Below are 5,969 nucleotides of genomic sequence, written 5' to 3' on the forward strand. Positions count from 1 at the left end.
TATTGCATAATGGCTGGGGGGGCCAACAACACAGCAGACAGTAGCAGGGATGTCGGAGTATAAGGGCTCTAGTCGGGGGAGGGAGGCTATGGGAGGGTCCTATCTGGGAAGTGGGTATAAAAATAAATAAATTAAATTAAAATATATATTTTATTTATTATTTTCATTGTATGTGTATGAGTGTAATGCTTGGATGTAGATAAGTGCACACGTTCTGTGCAATGCCCGTGGAGGTCAGAAGAGGGTATAGAATCACCTGAAACTGGAGTTATGGGTGGTCATTAGCCACCATGTAGGTACTGGGAATTGAACCCAGGTCCTCCTCTGCAAGATAAATTAAAATATATATTTTATTTATTATTTTCATTGTATGTGTATGAGTGTAATGCTTGGATGTAGATAAGTGCACACGTTCTGTGCAATGCCCGTGGAGGTCAGAAGAGGGTATAGAATCACCTGAAACTGGAGTTATGGGTGGTCATTAGCCACCATGTAGGTACTGGGAATTGAACCCAGGTCCTCCTCTGCAAGAGCAGCCAGTGCTTTGAACACCTGAGTCATTTCCCCAGCCCCCCAGCCTACTTTCTTATACAACCCAGGGCCACCTACTCAGATGTGGCACCACTCACTATGGGCTGGACTGTCCCACCTCACTCAACTATAAAGAGAAGGCCTCCCAGACTTGCCACAAACCAGTGAGGTAGAGGAAGTTCCCCAGTTGAGGTTTCCTCTTCCCAGGTGTGTGAAGATGAAGTACAGCTGGCCAGCACAGGCCCCCATGAAGGAGTCTGGGACACGTGTCCTTCAAATTTGGGCTCTGGCAGCTTTGGGGGCTTCATTGCTCTCCAAGAGATGATTCTAGAAGGGGCATCCATTGCACTGGACATATTTCCCTGGCTGGAACTCAGGTGCCAAGCTCCACATAACCAGAGGGTGGGAGGTGTGGTCTTTTGGGGTACCCATGAAGAAAAGGAATGGGTTTGAAGAAAAAACTAAGAAAGCCTGTAGGAGTTAAAAGACATCTAGGTGAGAAGCCAGGGATATCCACGTGCTGGGAGGAATGCAGTGTTTAGCCAGGCAGTTTCTCTGTCTTAGCAACAGAAGTCAGCAGCCCTTGCAGGTGATGACCTCACAGCCCCACCCCAAGCTCCTCTGGCACTCAAGCCCCAGTTGGCCTTCCTGCCTCAGGCTTTGCATACTGGTCAAATGGAGGCATTTGTCACATACACTCACACCTCTGGCTCTTTGCAAATGTCATTTCCTGTCTGAAACACTGCTCCCCACTTGCCCTGCCCCCTACTGCAGCTAACACAGGTACATCTTTTCTATGTGCTTGGTCTGAATTTCCTCCCTGGAAAGAATTCACTGCCATTGGGTTGCTTTTCTGTTTGCTTTTCCTGTTATTTGCTTATACTTCCTGGATGTCTCTCCCCTGTGCTGAAAAATGTCAGGGGAAATAATTTTAAAAGATAGATATTTACATGTCCTTAAGTATACCAATGTTTAACCAGGGAGCTAAGCCAGGAGTCAGTCAGAAATTTACAACACAGTAAACCAGGCATGTAATCCCAGCATGTGGGAGGCTGAGACAGGAGGATTGCCTCAAGTTTGAGGCTAATTTGAGCTACATAGTGAGTTTCAGGCCAGCCTGGGCTACAGAGTGAGGTCCTGTCACAAAACAAAATAAAACAGCCAGGCCTGGTGGCACATGCCTTTAATCCCAGCACTAGAGAGGTGGAGGCAGGAGGATCTCTGTGAGTTCGAGGCCAGCCTCAATAGTGAGTTCCAGGCCAGCTGGGGCTATAGGGAGACCCTGTCTCAAAAAGACAAAAAGAAAAAAAGAAAAAAAAGAAAAAAAGTCCCCTAATTTTTATTTACCTTTTTAAAAAAAGATTTTAAATTTATTTAGTGTATATGACTGTTATGCCTGCATATATGTGAGTGCACCATGTCATGTAATGCCCATGGAAGCCAGAAGAGGGCATTGGATCCCCTGGAACTGGATTTGTGGATGGTTGTTAGCCACCATGTTGGTGCTGGGATTTGAACCCAGATCGTCTTCAAGAGCAGTCAGTGGTCTAACTACTGAACCACCTCGCCAGTTCCTTTTTTTTAATTTTTAATTTTTTGTTTCTTTTTTGGGACAGAGTCTCCCTGTAACACCAGCTGGCCTGGAACTTGCTTGTTAGACCAGACCGGCTTTGATCTCACTGAGATCTGCCTGCCTCTGCCTCCCAAGTGCTGGGATTAAAGGCATGCACTACCACACACACATACATTCAATTTTAAAAAAGCTTTAAAAATTTTTTATTTTATGTTATATGAGTGTACATGTAGGTGTACCATGTGCCTGCTGGTGCCACAGAGGCCAGAAGAGAGCATCAGATCCTCTGGAACTGGAGTTACAGATGGTTGCAAGCCTTCATGTTCTAGGAACTGAATCCAGTCTCTTTGCAAGAGCAGCAAGTGCTCTTAACTGCTGAGCCATCTCTCCAGGCCTACAAACTCAAAATTTACAACGCAGTTTATATACATATAAAACCCAAATTTCATTTAACAAAAGTTGAAAGCTGGCCTGGGCTGTAGCTCAGATAGTAGAACACTTCCCTATGACACTTGAAACCGTAGGCTCCATCTCCGGCATAGAATAAACCCGGTGTGGTAGCACATGCCAGCACTCAGGAGGTGGAGGCAAGAGGATCAGAAGTTTAAAGTTGGGCCAGTAAGATGGCTTAGTGGGTAAGGGCACCTGCTGCCAAGGCTGAGTTGGACCCCTGGAACCCACATGGCAGAAGGAGAGGACTGACTTCTTCAAAGTATCCTCTGACCTTTACAAGTAAGTGATGACTGGTGTTTCCCCCACCTCTCCACTAAATAAATAAATGTGAAAATTAAAAAAGAAGAAGTTCAGGGTCATCCTCAGTTACAAAGGGAGTTTGAGGCTAGCCTGGGCTACACTAGACTCCATCTGAAAAGAGAGAAAGACAAGTTGAAAACTATTTGAAAATGTGTTCTAGGTATATCCTTCATCCTTAGAGAGATGGAAAAACATAGTCATCCAGATGCAGTTTCTGGGCCCCTATCTCTTCAGTGCTGGGCCTGGTACACAGGGGAAAAGCTAAAGCCAACTCAGAGAGGGAGGAGGTTAAGGTGTAGGAGAAATGCAGGAAGGACATGAATTTACATTAACATTTCATTTCTGGGTCCAGACAAAGCTCTCCCTTCCACAGGGAATACTCATGCTCTGAGCTGAGGCATGCTCAGGATTCCTCTTTCCCAATAAGTGAGCCCGTGTTTCCACCTTCCTAAATTCAGAAACCCAGACAGCTGTGGTTCAAAAGAAATCTTTCCACTCCTGTAATGAATCACCATAAAAGGTAAAGCCTGGACCACTTCCTATGCATTCTGGCAGCACAACTCCGAGTTCAGTAACTTTGACAGTGAAAAGAGCTCACCTTCACATTTTAATAGAAATTGTTGTTCTTTGCTCCTTACTCCATGGGTTTAACCCAGCCCAGAGTCTCTCTGAGTTTCTCTCCTGGCTGATTTTGGGCCAGGCCATCTATAGCTCTTTATTAGCAGTCAGTGCCCTGTGATTGGCTTCAGGATGGTCAACTGAGTCAGCTAGGCTGCACCAACCCTGAAAGAATGAGACGAGGTCCCGACAGTGAGTGATTGGCACCTGGGAATTGTGTGTGACTGGCACCCGGGCACTGGACTGCAGGAGAGACAGGTCCTACCCCCTTCCTCCTTCCCCCTTAAACCTTCTTTTCACACAGGATTGGAAAACTTACTTCCATTCCTTGACTGAATAGGCACCCCGGCCTCTTGTCAGCTGAATCCATTTTCCCCACCCCTTGGCAATACTTTCTCTTCAGTTTCTGCCAAGATTCTCCATTGTCTTCATAAGTCTTTGCCCAAGGTGAGCGCTGGAAGGATGACCTTATGAAATTAAACAGCAAAAGGCAAGAGGCAGGCAATTTAACAGGGCTAGCCCACAGTGACACAAATCTATACTTTCACTTGAATTTTGGTCATGGGGGTTTTCCCAACTACTTTTCATGTATTTTTGCCAACAGCTTAAAATGAATTATGCTTCAAATTTCAGAAATAGCTCTGATAAAACTGGTAGCAAGGTGGGTGGGGTGGGGGTAGGAGGAAGGTGCAGAAAGAAAGAGATCCTGAAATGAAAGTATTGGGCACCAGAAATAAGGGAAGTGGTTCATTCATCTCCTCACAATCTTGGTTACCGTGTAACATATCTTCCTCAGCAAGCGTGGAGACCGAAAGCCAGCGGTTGGCAAATAGCCTGCTCCAAATTTCAGTAGAAGAAGGCAGCCCTAGCTTGATGTCCTCCCATGGGGAACTGAGAGCTATTCAGAGGGGAAAGACATTTTACTTTATTATGATTATTGAAGGTGTGTTTTGTTTGTGTGTGTGTTCTTGGATGGATGAGCCTCTGCTTGTATGAAGACCGGAAGAGGGTGTTGGATTCCTCTGAGCTGGGGTTACAGGCAAAGTTTGTGGTACTCAGCAAGTGCTCTTTATTGCTGAACCATCTCTCCATCCAGGAAAGACGGTTATTTTAAAAAGAGCTGGGTCCTAATTCCGGCTTTAATATGGACTATCTCTCTGACTTTGAATTCATTCTTTTTTTTTTTTATGTTGTGGGTTGGTTTTTGTGATGGAGTCTCAGTTCAGGCTTGCCTCAAATTTGTGACAATTCTCCTGTCTCCACCTCCCACCTCTTGAATGCTAGGATCACAGACATGAGCTACCATGCCTAGCTGTTTTTCTTTCTTTCCTTTTTTTTTTTTTTAAGACAAGATCTCTCTGTGGCCCCAGCTGATCTGGAACGTGCCGTGTAGACTAGGCTTGCCTCAGTCTCACAGAGCTCCACCTGCCTCTGCCTCCCAAGTGTTAGGAGTGTTGGGATTAACAGCATGTACCACCACACCTGGCTCTTCACTTCTTTTTTTCTGAGACAGGGTCTCATGTAGGCCAGATGACATCGAACTCACTGGATGGGCAAGGATGACTTTGAACCTCTGATCTTCTTGCCTCTACTTCCTGAGTGCTGGGATTGTAGGTTGGCATCATCATGGTTTGTGCTGTGCTAGGGATGGAAAGGTCTTTTTGAGACAGGGTTTTCTCGTAGCCCCAGCTGGTCTGGAACTCACTACATAGAGCAGGCTGGCCTTGATCTCACAGAGATCCCCTGCCTCTGCCTCCTGAGTGCCATGACTAAAGGTGTGTACCACCACGCCCGGCCTATTCCTCACTTTTCAAAACCTCAGTTTCTTTACGTGTCAGCTGAAGAAATAAAGTCAGCATTTCCAAAGTCACTTCTAATGCCATTCTCCATGCATTTTTTTCTAGTTCCTACATCATATCATCTAATAATGCAATTCTGCAGAATTTGCTCCCAACTGATGTCACTAGAAAATGGTAACAAGGGTGAAATGGATCCCTTGTTGGTTTGTCTTAATAGTTTCAGTATTGAGGGGCTGAGATGCAGCTCTGGTGGTGGAGCGCTTGTCCAGCATGCATGAAGCCCTGGGTTTGATCCCCAGTACAGCATAAACAGGGCAGGGACACATATACCCATAATCTTGGTATTGGGTGGATGGAAGCAGGGATGTCAGAAGTTCAAGGTCACTCTTTCATACATAGTGAGTTTGAGACCAGCCTGAGGTCTCTCCTCTCTCTCTCTCTCTCTCTCTCTCTCTCTCTCTCTCTCATAGATTTATAGGTTGCATAGGGTTTTATGTTACAATTTAAAAAAAACTTGGAAGCAGCTAAATCAATTAAGTTGAGGGAAACCAAAATACACAGTGAACCTTTGAGAAACTTAAGAGAACTTTTCTTTCTCTCCCCTGCTTTTTTATTGTTCTCAAACTAGCCCTGTGCTTGTCAGACTTCAGCTTCAGAGTCTCTTTTCAAATTCCCTTGCATCTCCAGACCTCCAG

Source organism: Nannospalax galili, unplaced genomic scaffold (genome assembly GCF_000622305.1).
Source record: "Nannospalax galili isolate Female #2095 unplaced genomic scaffold, S.galili_v1.0 scaffold123, whole genome shotgun sequence".
NCBI classification, from domain to species: domain Eukaryota; kingdom Metazoa; phylum Chordata; class Mammalia; order Rodentia; family Spalacidae; genus Nannospalax; species Nannospalax galili.